The sequence below is a fragment of the Rousettus aegyptiacus genome, unplaced genomic scaffold (assembly GCF_014176215.1).
Source record: "Rousettus aegyptiacus isolate mRouAeg1 unplaced genomic scaffold, mRouAeg1.p scaffold_m13_p_12, whole genome shotgun sequence".
Taxonomy (NCBI): Eukaryota; Metazoa; Chordata; class Mammalia; order Chiroptera; family Pteropodidae; genus Rousettus; species Rousettus aegyptiacus.
The window spans coordinates 88,050,553-88,071,516 of NW_023416287.1; the positions used below are offsets into that span (position 1 = coordinate 88,050,553).

General features: G+C 38.1%; 1 protein-coding gene across 3 annotated transcripts in view; it reads right to left on the reverse strand.

Moving 5' to 3' along the window:
• Nucleotides 1-20,964, reverse strand: part of CDH19 (cadherin 19) — a 151,807-nt gene that overhangs the window by 106,277 nt on the left and 24,566 nt on the right. For all 3 annotated transcript variants that reach the window (XM_036230112.1, XM_036230114.1, XM_036230113.1), the window contains exon 3: nucleotides 20,643-20,792. The gene's annotated coding sequence lies outside the window, so the exon portion shown is untranslated. The remainder of the gene's footprint in view (nucleotides 1-20,642; nucleotides 20,793-20,964) is intronic.

Sequence of the window (20,964 nt, forward strand, 5' to 3'; positions counted from 1 at the left end):
TTCATAGGCGGAACAAAGTAACACAGATGCCCTTAGGACTCAGTTCACAGCGGGCGCTCGGGAGCCTTGTCTCGAGCACTTCCCGCACACCTGGGTAGCTGCTGCTCCAGCTCCTGCGCCCGGGGATGGGACGTGCCAAGATAACCACGCAGGCACGCAGGGCATGTCACACGTGTCTGAAAAGATATCCAGGGCGAGGGCATGACGAATGAGGCGGGGCGCGGGGGCTCCTTCCCCCTAGGACATGCGCTATTCTTTTCTATTTTTTTTAGTTTTATTCCCTCACCTACTTATCTCTTTGTCTTTTCTTTCCTACTGGATTTGAGCTCCTAGAAGTCAAGGTTCTCTTCTAACCAGTCTGTCTTTTCCTAGAACGAGCAGGTGACGGCGGGACCTGATCTGGAAAATGACAGGCTAAGGCTTCTGTGCCTGATGGAAGTGAAATCCTGGTCACAATGTGACCAGTGCTTTGACATTGCAGGTACATGGGGCGCTCACACATGCAGCACATGGGCTGTGACCACGCGTAGAAGCAACAGGTGTCCACTGTTCCGTCACATTCACACACGCAGCACAGAACCAGAAACTCCGAAGCACATACGTAAACAATAACCGAGGAAAAGCAACAAGACAAAACATTAAAAAGTTAAATTTGGTCTGAATTATAGATTTTTGATCCTCTCAGCAGATGTAAATACCTATACATAGAATGATACAAATTTATACCTGCAAACTGGTGAAAAGTACTAGCTCGAAGTCTAACATGGTTCAGATCCATGCTTTGCCTCTGCTAGCCATGATCTCAAGCCACTTACTTAATCAAAGCCTCACTCATGTCGCCTTCCAACTAGAGATGATAATATCGCTGAGCACACATCCTCACGCAAGTTGAGATTTAACAAATCTCGACTCAGTGTGTGTACGCGTCTTTGGGTTTGTGTATATTGCTCTAAGTGTATTAGAGGGAAAGAGAAAAGGTGATATATGTAGCCAGAAGAATAAAAAGATAACACTAAAATTCAGGAAATATAATGACAATGGAGAAAATCAAAATGAAATTCACCTTGAAAAATGTATAGCGAGCTTTACAAGAATCACAGAATTTATGGTGCCTAGGAAACCAAGAATCATCTGATTTTTCAACCAAGATTGGGGCGACTCAAAACACCACCAAAGTATACTCAGAATTAAACATTCTTGGAGGGAGAAGGAGCTCAGACATTTCCTAGTGTGGATGTCAGGACTCATCTGAAGGGTCCCGTAATGGAAGTAGCTGAAAGGCCACCTACTTGAAGGTATCCTAAAGACAAGGGAGAGGTCTGGTCCCTACGCCCGGGCAGGGATTGAATACAGAAAGTAATGAGTATGGTATGAAAGTACGTGGGCTGAGCAATGAGATTATTAGTCTCTAGTGATTCTTGCCTATGACGACCTTAAGATATACCTCTAACTGAGCTTATAATGAAAGCCCTTCTGTGTTTTTATTATATTCAAGTTTATTTTTCTGTAGCAAGTGTTTTTCACACCTATTTTCTTGAAGGATGTGAATACTATTTGACAGAGAACAACTAATGAACATGAAGTTGGTGTTGACATCTTTATAAATGGACCTGAGTTTCTAAATATAAGATTGTTATCATAAATATTATGTTCAAAGAATGTCCAAACTGGATGTACCTTAAATATTTATCACATTCAAAAATTCAAAGGGTAGCTGATATATGTGAACAGTAGAATTCTGTCTTCAGCTTCACAAATGTTTTAGTGAGTAGTATTCACTTTCCTATGTGTAGTCCTACAATATGATTACTTATGATATTCTCCTCCCAACCAACTCATCAATCTGTATACTTTTTGAGCAAAATCTTAAATTGGGGAAAGGCACGGCACCTGGGTTATTCTTGGATCAGCCTTTCTTAACTCTTTTCTTTATTCCTAGTCTACTTATCTGTCCTCTTTAGGGTCTCTGATCATATCTGATAAAAAAAAAAACAAAAAACAACAAAAAAAAAAACTACTGTCTTAAGAATATAATTTAGATTTCACCTCTGTTTCCTCTTAGCAACATTGAAACAAGAAAAACAGAGACATATCTCTGTTTATCTCATAGTTTATTGTTTTAGACATCTCTTACTATTTTGATTGCAATTTGGACTGTTTATAATATAGATCACTTCAAATCAATGTCACTCCACAGAGTTACTTGAAAACTTTATAATATTTTTTACAAACTGGAAGCTCAGGGACCATAAGTTTAACTCCATCTATTTATAGACAAAAAAAAAAAAAAAAAAAAGGAGGTTGATGGAGGTTATGCAATTTGCCCACTCGTTAGTTGTCATAAGAACATGGAATGAGACCTATACTTTCCGAGTTAATTTATCAATCAGTCAGTAGGTATATAAATGGATAATGTACCAAATTATTTTAGTTTCTTATTTTATTCTCTATGTGATTTGCGTTTTTCTACTTCAGATGCAAATTCATGTTGACTCTTTTCTCCTATATTTGAAACCAGATGTTTGGCACTGATTTAGAGGAGAACAGCAAGGACAACTAATAAGGATGGAGAAGAAAATAAAAGCTATTAGCTAGAAGTGAAAAATGTACAGCTCAGGGATTCCTGAGAACCCTCCCGCTGGTACCTGCCCCTGGTGGATTCTTCCTGCTTCCGCTACATCATTGCCCAGCCATCCGTTTGGCTATATCACTCTCCATAAACCAGCACAGTCATAAATATTTTTCTCTTTGAAATTTTTTCCAATCTATATATTTACATTTTGGACTAATAGAAAAAAAGTAACTATGAAACATGCCCATGAGCAAAGTGGTGATGTTTTCAGGAACATTTTCTTATCATTCCACTCATGATGTATTTTGTTTTTCTCTCTTATGATGAACTCTTCCCTTATTTTGGAATGTTCCTTGGAAAATGATTCATATCCCAAGGCTATGACCAGAGAATATAAAGGCAAATTTGTTTCCAAATGCCATTTTTGTGATCTAAATGTTTTATGTTTCCAAATCAGCGACTTGGGAACACTGGGGCCATTCAGGTCCCGTTCTCGACAGCCGGCGTCCTCAAAGGCTACACTGTGCCCTGCTTTTATGAATGACTTGCCTCGTAGCACTGCTCTCACTGAACTCATAATCTGTAGTCATGTTGTCCACACTGCAGTATCATTCTACTGAATTCTCGTAACAAAAAACAAAACACCATTTTTCTTGCCTGCTCATACAGTAATTAGTAACTTTAACTTAAATAAGAGTCAATATTCCTTACAGAATGACATAACACAAAAGCCAGATTGAGCATATGACTTAAATCCATAACATGTGAAATCTGGACCACTTGATAGGATTCTGATTTCTCAGAAAGGTTGTTATATTTTTACCATTCAACAGTGGTAGGAATCAATTTCATCTTATTGTGAAACATAAAGTTAAATAGGATAATTATAAATTATTTTTCTAAAATAGATAGTTCTCTAGTTGTTATATATGATGACTAAGAGTTCAAAGCTTATCTTTATAACACCCTTGAGCCAGTAAGATAAGACTATCATGTCCGTGAAAGAAAGGCTCAAATTTAATAAAAAGTATGCTTCTTAAACTTAGGGAATCAAGCAGGTTAATTAAAAAAAAAATAGCTATTAATACTGGTATGTATAGTCTTTAGCTACAACGGAATAATAGAGCAAGAGAGAGAGATGTATATTTTAGAGGGGAAAAAAATAGGAATGGAAGTAGTATTTGTCCTGACTACAAACTTTTCAAACATTCCTAATATGGGACCCTGAACTGAGAACAGCGTTGTACTTTGACTAAACAATTTAGCCAAAGAAAGACAACAGAAATAAGCATTCGTTTCTTCACTATCTTATTGTGTTTGCTTTGTACACATTTATTCTGTTTCTCCTGGAAGTGGAACAGGCGTTGGGCTGCCGGTAGGAAGCCTGCGCTTGCCCAGAGAGTCCGTCGGTACTCTGCAACAAGTCTGGGTCCCACGGTATGTCATGTGTCATGTCATATTGCTGTTGATTCAATCTGCCCAGTACAAATTGTGAACAAAAGTATTAAAAGGAACACAAAACTTGCTTCCATTGCAGTTTCACAGACCTAAATTTCAATCTCTATCCACCTTTTCACAAGCTATGTAGCTGATATTTAAGAAACATGTTTATCTTATTCTCTTATTATTAAAATAAGAATACAGCATTCTACATCAAAAGGTGTTTACAACAATAGAAATGACATGCAATATTGACTAACACAATAATAAAAACATTTACTTTTCTTCCATTTTGTAGAAGTGATTCTATAGAGTATGCCTACTTACTGTTGCATTAATGTAGGATTCTATAAATAACAGATTTATTGATTTTTAATATATTTAGCATAGTATTAGGGTTGTAGTTACCTTATGACTCTATAGATGAGTTAAGTATTTCCAAAGTGATCTAACTATCATCTAGAGAATTATGTAGCTGCTGAAAAAAATCAGTTCTCTGTATCTTTAAAAATTGGCTCACCCAGGCATACTTTTATTTAGTTTTAAAGATAATAATCATTCTTCTAAGGGGCTAAGAAACATACTAAAACAAAACTTGGCAAAACAACACCTAGATATGAATATGTTTAGATGGCATTGAAAATCAGACACTGCCACTAAACATATGTTGAAGATTATCACAGATGAAAGATTTCACGAGGTCTTTCATTTGTACATTTGTTGCTTGCATGTCAAAACAAAGCCACAATTCTATTGTTTGTATACAATCTGGGATGCAGTAAATGCTTTGGAAGTAGAAGCATAATAAATCCATTTAACTTGTACAACATCTAAATGTCTGTGTTTTCCACTTTTATACTGATTCAGAAGCCTCTATTAACATTTCTGAAATCTGAGAAAACAAAACAATAAGCCATTTCATTTTTTTACTCTCTATAAATGTCATTACTCATGAATGTCAAGATTAACTCACTTTGAGTGTTATGCGATTGAACATGTCATATATCACTGACATCACAAAATAATAGCATGAGTCACATTTGTAGATGACTAAGCAAACCTTTCTTACGCATGGAACTCTCAGATAGAACAAAGATAAAGCTATTTACCTTTTTTGGCAAGAGTATGCTATGAAAAGTGATATAAAGCATCTTTAACGAAATGGTACATTGAAATTATAATGTCACATCCTTTTGTTTCTTGCTTCTCTACTGAATAAAGACACTGAGAAATTACATGCAGCACAGCACATCATATATTCCTTGTATCTTAAGTATGTGTGTTCGACCATATTTGTCAAGAAACGATCGAAAAACCTATAGCAGATATAGTGTCTTCGGATGGAAATTTATAAAGCATAATTTAAAATATAGAGGTAGAAAATATTTTATTTTTCAGTGATCTAAATATGAATAGTCATTAAAATTTACTTGAAACAAACTGAAAACAATATCTCATTCTTTTTATTATGGACAGAATTATGTTCTCTCAAAAATTCATGTATTGAAATTCTGATCTTGGATGCCACTGTATTTGAAGAGAGGGCCTTTGAAGAAGTAATTAAAGTTAAATAAAGTCTTAAGAGTGGGACTCTAATGTAGTGGGACTTATGTACTTATAAGAGAGATACCTATGTCTTTTTCTACACACGCACACACACACACACACACGCGAGAAAGGCCACATGAGGACACAGCAAGGTAACCATACACAGAACAAAGACAGAGGTCCTGGGAAAAGCGAAACTGCCAATGCCCCGATCTGGGACTTCCTGCCTCCACAACTAAGTAAATTACTGTGGTTAAAAACCAGTCTGTGGCATTTTGTTTTTAGCAGTCCTAGCAAATGGATACACTATTGAATTCTTTTCAATATTTAAGAATTTTAGCTGGGATTAACCCCTGAACTTATTTTGAAAAATCTTTATTCATTGGGATTATAACTACTGATTTATAAATAAAACAGGAGTCAGAATTCTGTGTGAAAATAAGTTCATGTTAGCTTAATTAATGCCACTGGATTAGCACCATTTATTGAATGCCAAGTATTTTTCAGGAATTGTAATGAACTCTAGAAATTCAAAGATTAATTAAGCACGATGCCTGTCCTCAAGTCGCTTATGGTCTAAAGGAGGAAACTGACATTATTTTTGCCTAATGCTGCAGCCAGGAATCAGGGCTGGGAACCAAAGCTTGAATCTCAGCTTTATTCACATGTGACGTTGAGAAATGTCATATGATCTGGTGGACAACCTACATTAGCCCCCTCCTCCCAGACTACAGAATCCTAACAAACCCATCCTAAGAGGAAAAGGAGAAACGTGTCGCACGGGAACAGTCTTCTTTGCCAGAAGCACCGGACACCTCACCAATGAACACTATTATTCCTCGATAATATTACTTCCAGATACTTCCCATGCCCACCCAATATACCAGTCATTATCCGAAAAAACACAGCTTGCAATCCCAGTTGATTTCTCCTAACCGAAGTCAAGTTTGTTGTTAATTTTATTACTCACTCTTTGTATTCTAGCAATTGTGTGTGTGTGTGTGGGGGGGGAGGTGGTGGTAGGGGTGACTTTATCACACGTTCAGGATAAGTGTTTTAAGGGCATTTTGAGTAGCAGCTTCCGAGCTCTATAAAACCAACAACTACTCTCAACGAAGAGATTAATTGGAATAATGGGAGGGAAAGATCCCTGTTCCCTGCATCGCCTCGCCATCGGGATGCTAGCACGGTACTTCCCTCTCCCGAATGCGTGCTGGGTGTTGGACGGGAGACCCCCGCCGAGTCGGAAACGAGGCGAGTGACCTGCCATGGGGGCAACAGGGCTGAGGACGCTGTTCTCTCGGGGGACTACGCTGTCCAGCTGCGCTATTTAAGTCATAGTCTCGGGTTCATTTTTGTTTGCAAAAACCCTATAAAGTAAAAAAATAAAAATAAAAATCATTCTTCATTTGGCTGTGATGATATAGGTCAAATGTTATATTTGGGAAATATTCCCTTTGGTCCTCAAGAATTAGGAGAGGTTATTGCCTTTCAAAAGAAGCATTTATTTGAAGTCTACAAAGCATTAAAATCACTGAGAAATTGCCAGAATGAGAGATTCAGAAGTGGTAAAGTCCAAGCGCCTGCACTGGTTTGTGAGCTAACGTTTATCTCTGACATATGGAACACAGTGACAAGGAAAGGTACGAAGTAAAAAATAACTCGGCTGGCTCCGCGACCCCAAACAAGTTATGTAATCCTTTTCAAACCCGAATTCCTTCCTTCCTTCCTTCCTTCCCTTCCTTCCTTCCTTCCTTCCCTTTTTTCTTCTGAAGGAAGGCACAACTAGCTTTTAATTACCAACAGACATTATGCAACTTGAAAGTTAGGACCTCGTTTGGGATTCTTCTGATTTCTGAGCTGGTGTTTTTGGCATATCTTATGCAACTCCTTACAAACAAAATAAAATCTAAAACAGCAGCAATGGAAAACAAACTGGCTTATGACTCTACCTTTAAATGGAGGCACTTTCAAAACTATGGTGACCTCCAAAAAATATTTGAAATACGTTCATCTTATTTTAAGTAAGACCATAGAGAAAATGATAAACAGAGATTTAATTCTCTGTAGTAGTAAAAAAAAAAAAAGAAACTTCTAAAAGCCCATGTCTGTTGCCAAGTCAGTGGGGAGAGGCACACGAGGCTTAAACCTTAGGTCCAAAATTTAAGTAGGCAAGAAAATCCTCAGTCATAAATAAAGTAATATTTTACCTTACTGCACTACTGAAAAATAATAGTGCAAAAAAAATTAATGATGAAAACTGAAATTTTACATAATACAGGATCCAATCTTCCACTGGCACAAATTAGCTCCCCATATCACCCGACTCTTGGCCTTGTTTGTTTCTCCCAAATCCTCCCTCACACACTGCTGACACCGGCTCCCAATTCTCACTCTTGATGTACATACACTAAGCTACAAATACCACACACACACACACAGTCCACTCGTCTCTCTATTCCACATGAGCTAGTTCTCTCACTACTCTCCTTTCTTTAACCATATTAGCTCTTAGGCATAATACTTTTCCCTCTTGGCGTTCTCGAATTTTCTAAACCTTCTTATTACCTGTGTGATGCACAATAAAGGCGGCCCCAATGACTAACCCAGTGAGAAACTCTCTTGTCCTCATAATTGTGTCTAGGATTTATGAAGAGATGCGAGAAAGAGTAATATAATGATGATGGCAAATGGCCTTACATTCACAGCCGTGTTGAGTTTTTCAGCACTTAAACACATGGTACCCATGTGCTCCTTCCTGTGACTGAAATAGAAAGTATATTATTACTACCCTTACTTTACAAATGAGAAACTGAAGTACAGTGAGAGAAATCACTTTGTTAGCTCACACATTTAAAAATGATCCGTACTTTGTGGATAAGTTGTATAACCTGATTCTTTCCTCACTGTTCTTTGTTTAGAATTTTGCATTTGAAGAAAAGGTTAGACTTTTAGCTCGTAATTGGAAAATTATTATGCATGTGAATGTTTTCTGTGTTACGAGAAATTGGATAATGGAATAGACCAGGTGTCTATACCGCCATGTAACAGCAATTATTCTGACTCTGCCAAAGAAAACAAAAGCACGCAATAGGTTTGTGTCTATGTTTCCAACCGGTTTTGACAATAATGATGGTATGTGCTGTCAAATCAAAAAAAAAAAAAAAAAGCTAGCCCCATCCAAATATATTTTTCTTGTCTTTTGGGCTGAATTGTCTGTCAAGATGATGAACCAATTGTGCGAGGAGAATCAGCATTTAGGGGGGTATCTTTTCTACCTGTCATAGCAATCTGTGCTGCCATAGTACAAAGGTGTGAAGTCTTCTTCCCTTATCAGCCAGCTAAGTCATGATTTTAAAGAAGAAACGCTAGGTGCAGAGCAAGATGATCAGCAAGTATATAATGATGAGCATCCTGAAAATAATGGGAGCAATAACTTCTTGAATCTATATCCATTTACAACAAACCCTGATAATTAAAAGAAAATCAGAGCATTGATGATTACTAGTTACCCATTTCTTCATGGATTCACCCATAATTCATGCCTAACTCCACACCATGGTACTCCCATAAGAATTTAAGCTACAGCCATTAAGTAAAGGGGTCATACCCCTCTGGAATGCGCGCACACACACACACACACACACACACACACACACAAAGTATCAAATTATTTTCTAAAATAGCCCAAAGCAGCTCCAGTAGTTTCAGATTGCTTCAGGCGTTCTTAAATTTCTGACTGACAAGTGTTACAGAATTTAGCTGTAATCATCTTACTCATTCAAGAAAAAGTCAGTAATTGCAAAAAAAAAAAAAATAGAAACCAGCTTCTCATATTTGCACATTCTTAAGTGGAGAACAAAGTATACAATGCCCTCCAGATATTTTTCTTTAACCAAAATTGTTAAATAGTGCAGATTTCTTCAGACAGTTCTGAGTCTAGAGGCATAGCCTTCTTTAACGACAGCACCTGGGAAAAGAACTATAACAGTAATTATTCTTGGGTGAAAGTTATCATACTTTTGTGCAGGTTTTCTGGAAAAAAAAATAAAAAGATATATGTTAACTCACTAAGAGCCAAGCAAATAAAATTTAATGTTGTTTATTGAAGCTACGACATTTGATAACATTAGAAATCATATTAACATCTAGTAGATCGCAGTGTAGCTAGATATTGTTGAAAATAATTTGGCAGATTTTCCATATTCGGTGACAACCGAGGACCCGAGCATGGCGCGTTAATAACTCGGGAACACAACAGCGGATGGCGACGCAAGGCAGTTTTCACCTCATGCTCACTTAGGGGGAGGAGGATGTTAAAAAACTCACGTTTCTTTCAATCTGAGAATATTCCCAAGAAACACCCATTCACATTCTGAACGAACGACTAATCGCAGAGAGAAAGCTCATGAGCCTGCTGTTTTGTCTTAGAGCTACTATTCTTCTTTTTTTTTTTTTTCATTATTTTGAGTCAAAATCTGCCATCTTGTAAGTTCCTCTCATTCTAAGTCTCTCTTATGGATGCTTCTAAACAGTTTTAGTACCTTTTCAAAACAGCACGGCATCACAATCTGGAAGCTGTGTTCAGCACTTTCCTTTGGCTTCTAATTCTTTACCATTTAAACATCTCCAATTTCTTCAACTGTGGCATTTTTTAACATCAAAAATTAAATACCTAACCTTCATCTCAAACCTCAAATTTCTTTCTTAGATACTTCCAAGCTTGCGAAACACAGGCATGATCATTGAAACTCGAATGTATTTATATAAAAATAGACCTGATTTCACAACTAATGCAGAGAACTGAGCTAGAACAGGCATTTTTTCCCATCTCAGATAACAGTGACTCTACCTTAGCTGTTGTTGCTATTTCTCTCTTTCCCTCCCTCCACATTTAATCATGGGAGGACCTTTTTTTCCCACCTTCTAATGTATTCAAATGTTGGCCACCTCTCACGTCCCCCACTGCTGTGACAGAGGCCTGGATTACTGTGAGCAGCCTCCTAACCCGGCTGCCCGCGTCTTCCCTTGGCAGTTGCTCACGTGGTAGCATCGCTCTCGCAGCGTGCTGTGATCCTGTCATGCACGTGTAGGCTCCTGTCACTGCTCTGCTGAAGACTCTTACAGAGCTCGCCTCACTCTCACAGAGGACACGCCAGTCCTTTTGGTAAACTCCAAGGTCCTTCATGCCTCGCTACCTCTTCCCTCCAATGTCCTCACTGAGCTCACTGTCTAAGGCTGAGCCTTCCTGGACCCTCACGCGGATCCCGCCCCTCTAATCTCCTTGCTATGACCGAGAAGAACAGGTGCATCATCTTACAGCAGAATTTCTCATCGCTGGCGTGACTGACGATTCGGGCTGCATTGTTCTTTGTTGTAGGGGGCTGTTCTGTGTACCCCGGGCCTCCACTCCCTAGATGTCAGAGGCAACCCCTGCTCCATCCAAAAATGTACCCAGACACTGCCAAAAGTCCCTTGAGGGTCAAAGTAGCTCTTAGTTTGAGTCACTGTCCTAGTGCCTTTGTGTTCTGTGTTCCTTGTCCCCAGAATGACATTTAACATTGTAAGTATTCTCATTTTCTTCTGAACTTTAACCAAATATCAAGCTTTCTTTGAAAACTTTACTGGTCACAATAACTAAAATTTAACATAAGTCCTTTTATACACATTTTCTGGCCTTTTTCCTCTGTCTCTCTAAGTTTAACCCTAGCTGTTATTCTTTTCTAAAAGACTTTATTTTTCTGAGCGATTTTAGCTTTCCAGGAAAACTGAAGGGCAGACAAGGAGCTTTCCCATGCACCCCTTTGCCCGCACACTCACGGCCTCCCTCACCATCAACATCCCACACCCGAGCGGTGTGTTTGTTACAATTTATGACTCTACAGCGACACATTATTAATACCCAAAGTCCAAAATTTACATCCGGGTTCATTCTTGGTGGTGTACGTTCCGCGCGTTTGGACAGATGTATACGATGAATACCCCATTACGACGCCACGCAGAGCAAGTTCATTGCCAGGAAGGCCCTCTCCGCTCCGCCTGCGCACCCTCCCTCCCGCCACTGGTCCTAACGTCCCCGTAGTTTTCCTGTTCAAAACGCCATACAGTTAGAATCATACAGTGTGTGGTCTTTTCAGATTGGATTCTTTCACTTAGTACTACGACTTTAAGTTTCTTCCATGTTTTTTCTAGACTCGATGGCTCACTTCTGATACAGCCCATTGTTCGGATGTACTGCAGTTTACTTGTCCTACCGAAGGACATTTTGGTTGCTTTCAAGCTTTGGCAATTGAATAAAGCTGCTATAAACACATGCACAGGTTTTTGGGCAGACATCCATTTTCGGCTCCTTTGGATAAATACTAAGGAATGCAATTGCTAGGTCATATGGTAAGAATATGTTTAGTTTTATAAGAAAGCACCAAACTGTTCTTCAAAGTGACTGTACTTTTTACATTTCCACTAGGTTTCCGTTGCTTCATATCTTTGTCAGAATTTGGTGTTGCTGGCATTCCAAGTTTTGGTCATTATAATAGGTGCGGAGAAGAACCTCATTGTTGTTTCAATTTGCAGTTCTCTGACAACATGTGATACGTAGTATAATTCTCTAATTTATCTGCCATCTGTACATCTCCTCTGGTGTGGTGTCTCTTGAGATTTTTGGCACATTTTTTAATCAGGTGATTTGTGTCCTTATTGTTGAGTTTTAAGAGTTCTTTTTAATTTGGATGCCAGATGTGTCTTTTACAAATATTTTCTCCCAGTCTGTCACTTGTCGTCTCTTGAGATTGTCTCTTGCAGGGCAGAAAATTTTTAATTTTAAGGCAGCGCCACTTGTCCAAAGGATCACGGCTGCACCCATAACCTCATCTAGGTTTCCTCCTACGTTACTGTCTTGGAGTTTTAAGACTTCGTGCTTCACATTTAGGTCTGTGCTTCCTATTGAATGTTGGGAGGGCTGTGAGGTCCGTGTCTAAATTCATCTTCTTGCACGCGGGCGTCCGGTTGCTCCCACGTCATTTGTTGAAAAGACCATCTCAACTCCACTGCATTGCATCTGCTCCTTTGTCAAAAATCAGTCAACAGCATTTATGGGGGTCTATATCTGGGCTCTCTATTCTGTTCCATCAACCTATCTGACTATTCTCTCGCCAGCAACACACTGTCTGGATTCCTGTCACTGTACTGTAATTTCTGAAGTTGGGGAGCATAAATCCTCCAACTTTGTTCTCCTTCTACATTGTGTTGACTGTTCTGACTATTTTGGCTGTCCACATAAACCTTAGAATAAGTGTGTTGATATTTACAAAATAACGTGCTCAGAAGGGGGCGGGGGGAGACAGATAATGAAGGCTGAAAGACTTCACCTGTTCTAGCAAAATGAAAGACTGTAATGCTGAAAATTAGCGCATACACCGAATGGCTGCTGAAGTCAGAAAGGCAGGCTCTCGGTAGCGTGCCTGGGCCTTCAGGTCTCTGGTTGAGCCAGATGGACACAGAGGACTTTCAAGAAAGCAGCTCGCTCTGAGGAGCAAAACCAATGACTCTTTTCTTGAAACTTGATTCCTAAAGTCTCTCTGATCCTTCCCAGCAGTAGAGGATGAAGGCCTAACGGGTGTTCAAGGCACGAAGACACATCCACACACACCAAACACCAGTGAGTGGCTGTTGAGGAACACAGACCCAAAAATATTGCAGCAAGGCAAGAGAAAACTCTTACCAAATCCTTATTTAGCATTTAAATAAAATAATAAAAATGTGGCCTTTTAGAAAGCCATGGTCAGATTCCTATAAGACCGATTATGCAGAAATAAAGAAAAGCACAGTACACAGAAATATATAATTGTTGTGCAAAAAGGAAATAAATTAACTAGGACAAGAGATTCTTGAAGATCTGAATCGGCACCTCTAGCAACAGTGCCGATTTTACACATTCTTTTGCTGTTCGAAAGTTTAAGTATTTGTTTCATATTAGTTATTCTAAAGAGATAAGACTAACTTGTGTACTTATTCTAGTTGTTTAAAATAGATACTTAATTGATTTTAAAACATTAATTAATTCAGCATTTCTCAATTTATTTAAAATTCGACTTCATCCTAGAGTTAGACTCCAGGCTAAACAAACTCATAGATTTGTTTGGTAGAGTTTTTAGGGTTTTCTATATAAAGAATCATGTCATCTGTGAAAGTGACAATTTGACTTCTTCATTCCCACTTTGGATGCTTTTTCTTTCTTCCTCTTGCTTGGTTGCTCTAGCTAGGACTTCCAACACTATAATGAACAGAGAAAAGCTTTCAGTTTTTTTACCGTTAAGTAAAATATTGTTTGAGGGATTGTTATATTAAAAGAAATTGAAGAAGACACAAAAAATAGAAAGATATTCCATGTTCATGGATTGGAAGAATCAAACAGAGTTAAAATGGCCATATTACCCAAAGAGATATGTAGATTTAATGCAATCCCCATCAAAATCTCAATGGCATTTATTTTTTAAAGAAATATAACAAAAAACTTGTCAGATTTGTATGGGGTCACAAAAGATGTTGAACAGACAAAGCAATCCTGAGAAAAAGAACAAAGCCAGAGGTATCACAGTGCTCGACTTCAAATTATACTACAAACTACAAAGTGACAGTAATCAAAACAGCACAGTATTGGCAGAAAACCAGACACACAGACTAATGGAACAGAACTGAGAGTCCAGAATTAAAGTCCAGTATACATGGGCAAATAATTTTCAATAAAGGAGCAAAAAACATACAATGGAGGAAAGAAAGTCTCTCCAATAAATGGCCCCAGAAAAATTAAAAAGCCATATGCAAAAATAATAATAATAATAATAATAATAATAATAAAATTAGACTGCTCTCTCTCACCAGACACCAAAATTTACTCCAAAGGCTCAAAAACTTAAATATAAGACCTGAAACGATAAATTGCATAGAAGAAGACAAAAGGACTAAACTCAAGGACCTTGGACTTAAAGAGAATTTTATGAAATTGACCTCAAAGGCAAGAGAAGTAAAAGCAGAAATAAAAGAATGAGACTACATCAAACGAAAAAGCTCTGCACAGCAAAAGAAACCATCAGTGAGGCAAAGAGGCAACCAACGGAATGAGAGAAGATATTGGCCAACAGCACCTCTCATAAGGGGTTAATATCTGAACTATATAAAAACTCGTAAAACTCAACAACAAAAATGTAAATAATCCAATCAGGAAATGGGCAGAGGACCTGGATAGACACTTCTCCTAAGAAGATATGCAAATGGCCAACACACAGATGAAAAGATGCTCAGCGTCACTAGCTATTAGGGAAATGAAAATCAAAACCACAATGAGCTCACATCTCACATCTGTTACAATGGCTATCATCAACAGGACAAGTAATACCAAGTGTTGGAGAGGATGTGGAGAAAAAGGAACCCTCACACACTGCTGGTGGGACTGCAAATTGGTGCAGCCATTGTAGAAAACAGTATGGAGGTTCCTCAAAAAAATTAAGAATAGAATTATCATATGACCCAGAAATCCCTCTTCTGGGTATTTACCCCAATGATGCCAGCAACAGCCATAGCACACTTAGGAATTCACAAAATCAACAATTCATTTTATTTATTTCTTTTTTAGAAACTTCACTTCATAAAAATGAGAAGGAAATAAGGGAAAAGGGATGTATAAAGAAGATACCAGATTTCAGAATTATGACTATTTGAAGAAGTAAATTTAATATTGAGAATTTAAACTACTTTATACATTACAGACACAAATGTGAAAGAATAATGTGCATTTTGCTCCCTTATTGCTTAGTCTCACTTCACATTGTAATCTTTTATATACGACCTTTTCAACATTTTTTTTCTTTATATATTATTCTATTTCTCTCCAGCAATCCAACACATTTTTGTTATTTCTATTTCAAGGCTTTTCTGTGTTCCTTTTAAACGAAATCCTAAAAATGTCTAAAATGGTACTTGTTCCTCTTTAACATTAACCGTTTTTCAAAAATTATTGACAGCAAAGGGAGTATATAGTTGTGCTGAGGGGAAGTGAAATTAACATGAATATCTCTTATTTGAGCAACAGGGAGTTTAGCGGCTGCCAAGGGTAACAGACTAATTTAAGTCAATTTTTATAAACTTCACATAAAAAGAACAGGAATAAATTGGACTGTGTCTATTTGACTCGGCACTAACTTTTGACTTTAGACCCTGTTATGATTTTCAGCTCCTCAACTTTCTGCTTACCACTGCTCAGCTCCATTTGATCTTTGGGAAGTAAGAAACCTGGGGATAATTGTTAGATTGCGCCCATTTTGGTCTAATTTGATCTAGTCTATAGTGGGCATAAAGGGAGCATGCCTACGTTAATTCAAGGGTCCAATATGCAACAGATATATCTATATTCTACTTCTCTATTAAAAGGAGGTATAGGTATTCTCAATTACTAGCACTTAACTAATCCCATGCTTTGAAAGTATATTAATATTTTATCTGTACAACTTAATGAAGAAATCATTTTTCTTCTTAACCATCATATTGGCTTAACCAAGAAGTACTGTCTGGTCCTCAGCTTCCCAATATATCCACTTGGGGATAGTATTACAGTCTCATAAAATAATCCAGTAGTATACTTTCTGTTTAGTTACAATTCAATATAATATGCCATCGATATGAGAAATACGTTTTTAACTTGTTTCAAAAAAATAATATTAAATACTATTCTCGATTCAATATTCTTAAGCATTTCAGAGGTGTGTTTACACTGATGTGATCTAACCATAACATATGCTCTTCATTATTTTAAAAGGTTCCTTAACCAACCATTTCTAATCCCATGAGCATAATAGGACATTGTGGTGCTGTGACTTATAATAAGACACATACACGCGGCCTCCATCTGCTGCTCCCGGTGCAGAGCTCTTGAAATTTCCTCAGTTATGAAAGCACCTGGGGTGAGATGGGGAATGAGAACTGTCCAATAACTCCCCAGCATCCCTGCCCACTGTGGGAGTCAGGACTCTAAGGTTAACATTTTCTTAACATTAAAGTGGAAAACACAGACATTTAGCTGTCGCACAAGCTAACTGGATTTAGCATGCTTCAACTTCCAAAAACATTTACCGCGTCCCAGATTGTGTGCAAACAATAGAACTGTGCTTTATTTTAACACCTTGTATAGTCCCCTCATTTACGTGTGGACAGGACCCGATACTTGCTTTTGGAATGTTGACACTGAAGAGATTTTGAGGCTGTAATTAAGGTCCCAAATCAGTTGTATTTGAGTTACATGTACATCTAAATATGTTGTCAGAAATCAGTAATACTTGAATACTCCTTTTATGAAAGCTCTGATAAATTTGGAATGTAATGAAATAGTTTCATCAGTGTGCCCCCTACTCTTACCCCAGATATTAAAAGGAATTGATGATAGTCCCCACGGGCATTAGGAGGTAGCATTTTACAAGAGAGACAGACCAGTAGAAAGCACTGCAGTATATATACATATGTACACAGACCCACACACACACAGAAACACATACGATGGTCTTAGAGAGGATGGAACTAAGCCATGTGTGATGGACCCGCAACAGTTAGGTCAGTGTTTAGGACTAGTTCTACTCTGGTCTGAGGTGATTTTCTTTTTTAATTACAGACATATAAAGTTCTATTTTTCGCTTTATTTTTTCATGGTTGAAAGTAGAACGTAAGTATACAACCTCTAGACAAATCGTGAGAAAAACTGATTATTTCAATGATGCAGGAAAGGCATTTTGATAAAACTCAACATTTTCTTCTAAATTAACCTAAGTATATAAAGAAATTTCTTTATCATGATGAATGCAATCTTCTTAGTAAATACCATCTAAGAGCACTCTTTTCTAAAACGCTCAAGGGATCTACTGTAAAGAATATGGTTAACAGTGGTTGTAAGGAGAATTAACACCAAAAAGCAAAACAAAACGAAACTATGATCTTGGTAAATGTAGATACATAAGAATAATTACAAAGTTAACTAACTAAAAATGTTTTCTTTCTTTTTATATTAGTATGAATACGTTATTTCCTAAGGGTAGGGGTGAAGAATGTAGACCTTCTTCCAGCCCTATGTGTCTATCATTCTAAATATTTCCTCTCATTAAGTCTCACTGTTTTCTTCATATTTTAAAAAGATAAAATATATATCCTACATTGCAAAGTTTTAAATTCCAAATAAGACATATACATTCTCCACATTTACACTTCATTCGATACAAGCATTTTTTGTTATTATTCACTTTTTCTATTTTTAACTTATTCTTTATTTGAATGCATTTTTCTCTGTAGCACTGCCTTTTAGCATGTCTTAATCAAAAAGTTACTTATTAAATGCCCTCATGTGGATTGTTATTTAAAAAGCATACCAAAAAAGCATATTATAGGAATTTTAAAGAAAGGTGAATTTGCTTTCTGAGAACTCAGATTTTAAATAAAGGGGGGGGGGAATGTATATGGACAACTGAAATACAGTACAGAAAACATGACAAAAAAAGATATATCAAAACGAAATGCCTACCGAAAAGGGCAAATGAGAGGAATGGCTGAAAGGGTGTCGGAGATATTCACTCGAAGCTTCATTATGGAAAAATAATTGTCAGACAGAATAAAGAGAACAATTGAATGTTGGTATTTTGAAAAATGAATGAACTTTAACCATACTGAAAAGTAATGTGGTAATTCAAGCGAAAAGCAAATTTAACAGGATCGTCTCATAATGAAAGGTAGGTGCATATAAAAGGTGGCTCACAGGATTTACAATGGATTTAGAAGTGTTCTTCGCCAAGAGGAATATCACGTTGAGCTGGAGCTCCTAGGGGTCAATGCTGAGCCCACGTATTAGTCAGCTGAAGCCGCTATAACAAAATACTGTAACCTGGGTGGCTTGAACAACAGACATTTATTTCTCATAGTTCTGGAGGCTGCAAAGTCCAAGACCAAGGTGCTGGCCTATTGGGTTCCTGATGAAGGCTCTCTTCCGGGCTTTCAGATGGTGGTCTTCTTGGATGTCCTCACATGGAGGAGAGAGAGAAAGCTAGCCCTATGGTCTCATCTTATGATGGCACTAATCGCATCAGGATGACCCTACACTTAGGACCTCATCTAAACCTAATTACCTTCTAAGGCCCCATCTCCAAATATCATCGTATTAGGGGTTAAGAACTTAAGATACGGATTGGGGTGCGGGGTGGGGGAGGGAACTTTCAGTCCAAAACAGCCCATTATCCTTCTCTGTTTTTTTCTCTCCAGATGCTTTTCAATAACTACCTATGTACCTATGTGTCAATGACTAAAACTCACATCTCCAGACAGGCTTCCTGTGCTCCAGTCCAGCACACCTAGCTTCTCTTTTCAATATATATATTTTTTCCTTGGGTGTGTCAACACAGCCCTCTCAAACCACAGTTAGGCTGGAACTCCTTAACCCTGTTTGCTTCTTCTCACTAAATGAGGCTTCTATTTACCAAGTCGCTTAAACCAGTGTACTAGTTGATAGTATAAACCCTTCTGAATTTTTTATCCTGCCCATTCTTTGTATCACTGTGTTCTGCTCACTTTCACTTCGATATTTTTCTGAAATCAATTTACTTTTTGTCATGGCTATTTCCACTATACAGGCTTAAGTTATCATCATTATAGAAATATCTACCATACTGGATTTCCAACTCCTACTTTTTCTGTAAAGCACAAATTGATTCTTGACACAGCAGCCACATATACCTTTTGAAAAAGAAAATATAATTGTGCTGAAAACCTACTTAAAAGCTTCTTAGTGGATTTCCATTGCCTTCAGGTAAAATTCAGACTCTGGAACAGGGTCATAAAGCTGTGCATTATCAGGCTCCCGGCTTCTAATCCCTAGTCAGTTATTCTGGACATTTCAGTAAACTCAGAACTCACATTTGCTTCCTTAGTTTCTCATATCCTCCAAGCATTTTCTCATCTCGGAACTTTTACATATGTCATTCTTCTGCCTGAAATATTAGACCTATTCTCCAGATGTCTAAATCTAAATGTATTCTTCAGGTCGCAGCCTAAAGTTCACTAACTCAAAAAAGATAATAGTGATGCCCCAATCCAAATTAAGTTGTCTTAAGACAGACTTTTTTTCTATTTTATTAACCAGTGTACCCCTGAAACCTAGAAAAAAAGATGTCTAGGACAGAGTAGCTACTAAATATTTTTAATTGAGCACTGAATTTGTTAAAATTAAAAAAAAAACAACCTACGATTACTTAAAATCATCGCTAAATATGTACATGGAGATCTAAAAAGTTTTAAACTACCAGACTAACAGTGTTGAAATCTGAGGGAAAAAAATAAGCAAATAAAACAGTGCCTTCATTTCATTGCCATAGGCGCTCTGTACATAACAGGAAGGACACAACCCTCTGAGAATGCTGCCCTCTAAATCGGTATTTCTTTCTACTCCAGTCATCACGTATGTGAGGCATGCATTACGTATGTGTCGGTGTGTGTAGGGGAAGGGAGAGATCAATTTAGCGTTAGAGAGAGATTTAGGAGAAAATTAGCATGGCATGAGTTACCTGAAGCAAGTTGGGCGTGCACTAATGACAAGCACATTTCTCTGAGTAACTCAGAGCCCTCTCTGCCCATCTCCTGTCCAGACCCACGAGGTTCCCGCCGGCCTTTGCCTCCGAGCTGTGCTGTACACCCCACGTGCGGTGCTCACGGGCCCATTCGCTCCGCCGACCGCAAGGCCTGCTCCGTGGGCCCGGTTGTGCCAAGACTGACACATGCAAAACTCCAACAGGAGCCGGTGGCAGTTTCGCGTGATTAAAGATGGCAGAATCAGGGCCATACATACATTTCCATGCAAATGTGCGTGAGAAAATAGCATACAATATATTATGTGAGCATATTTAGAATGAATAAACACACTCAGCTAAATTTTCAAACATCTGTTCGAGCGTGTGGCAGCACCCCGAATTTGCATACCTAACTCCTTTTTAAACAGGGCTTAATTTTGCCCTCCACATGATTAGGTCGGAGTAGCCTTTTAACTCCAAAGTGCATAACTTACACGGTACAGACGACGCCAATGAGCATTCATAAAACCCAGCTGTACCCGCTTTCGCTTTTCGGCTTCTTTCTGTGTGCCCGGGAAGAGCGAGGGGCACTGCAGGGTCTGTGGCTGGGAGGGGACTTTCTGTGCATCCTCTCGCTCAACTCACTGTTATGAGGGAAAAAAAAAAAATCGAGACTTGAATTATTTGCATAACTGTGCTTCCAGCCATACACAAATGCAGAAATTCTAACCACAAGATGCATATTATGCCCACTTCATGGCATAAACCTGCCACTGCTTGTAGTTTATGGACCTTAAGAGTTCAAGCAGCAGTGTG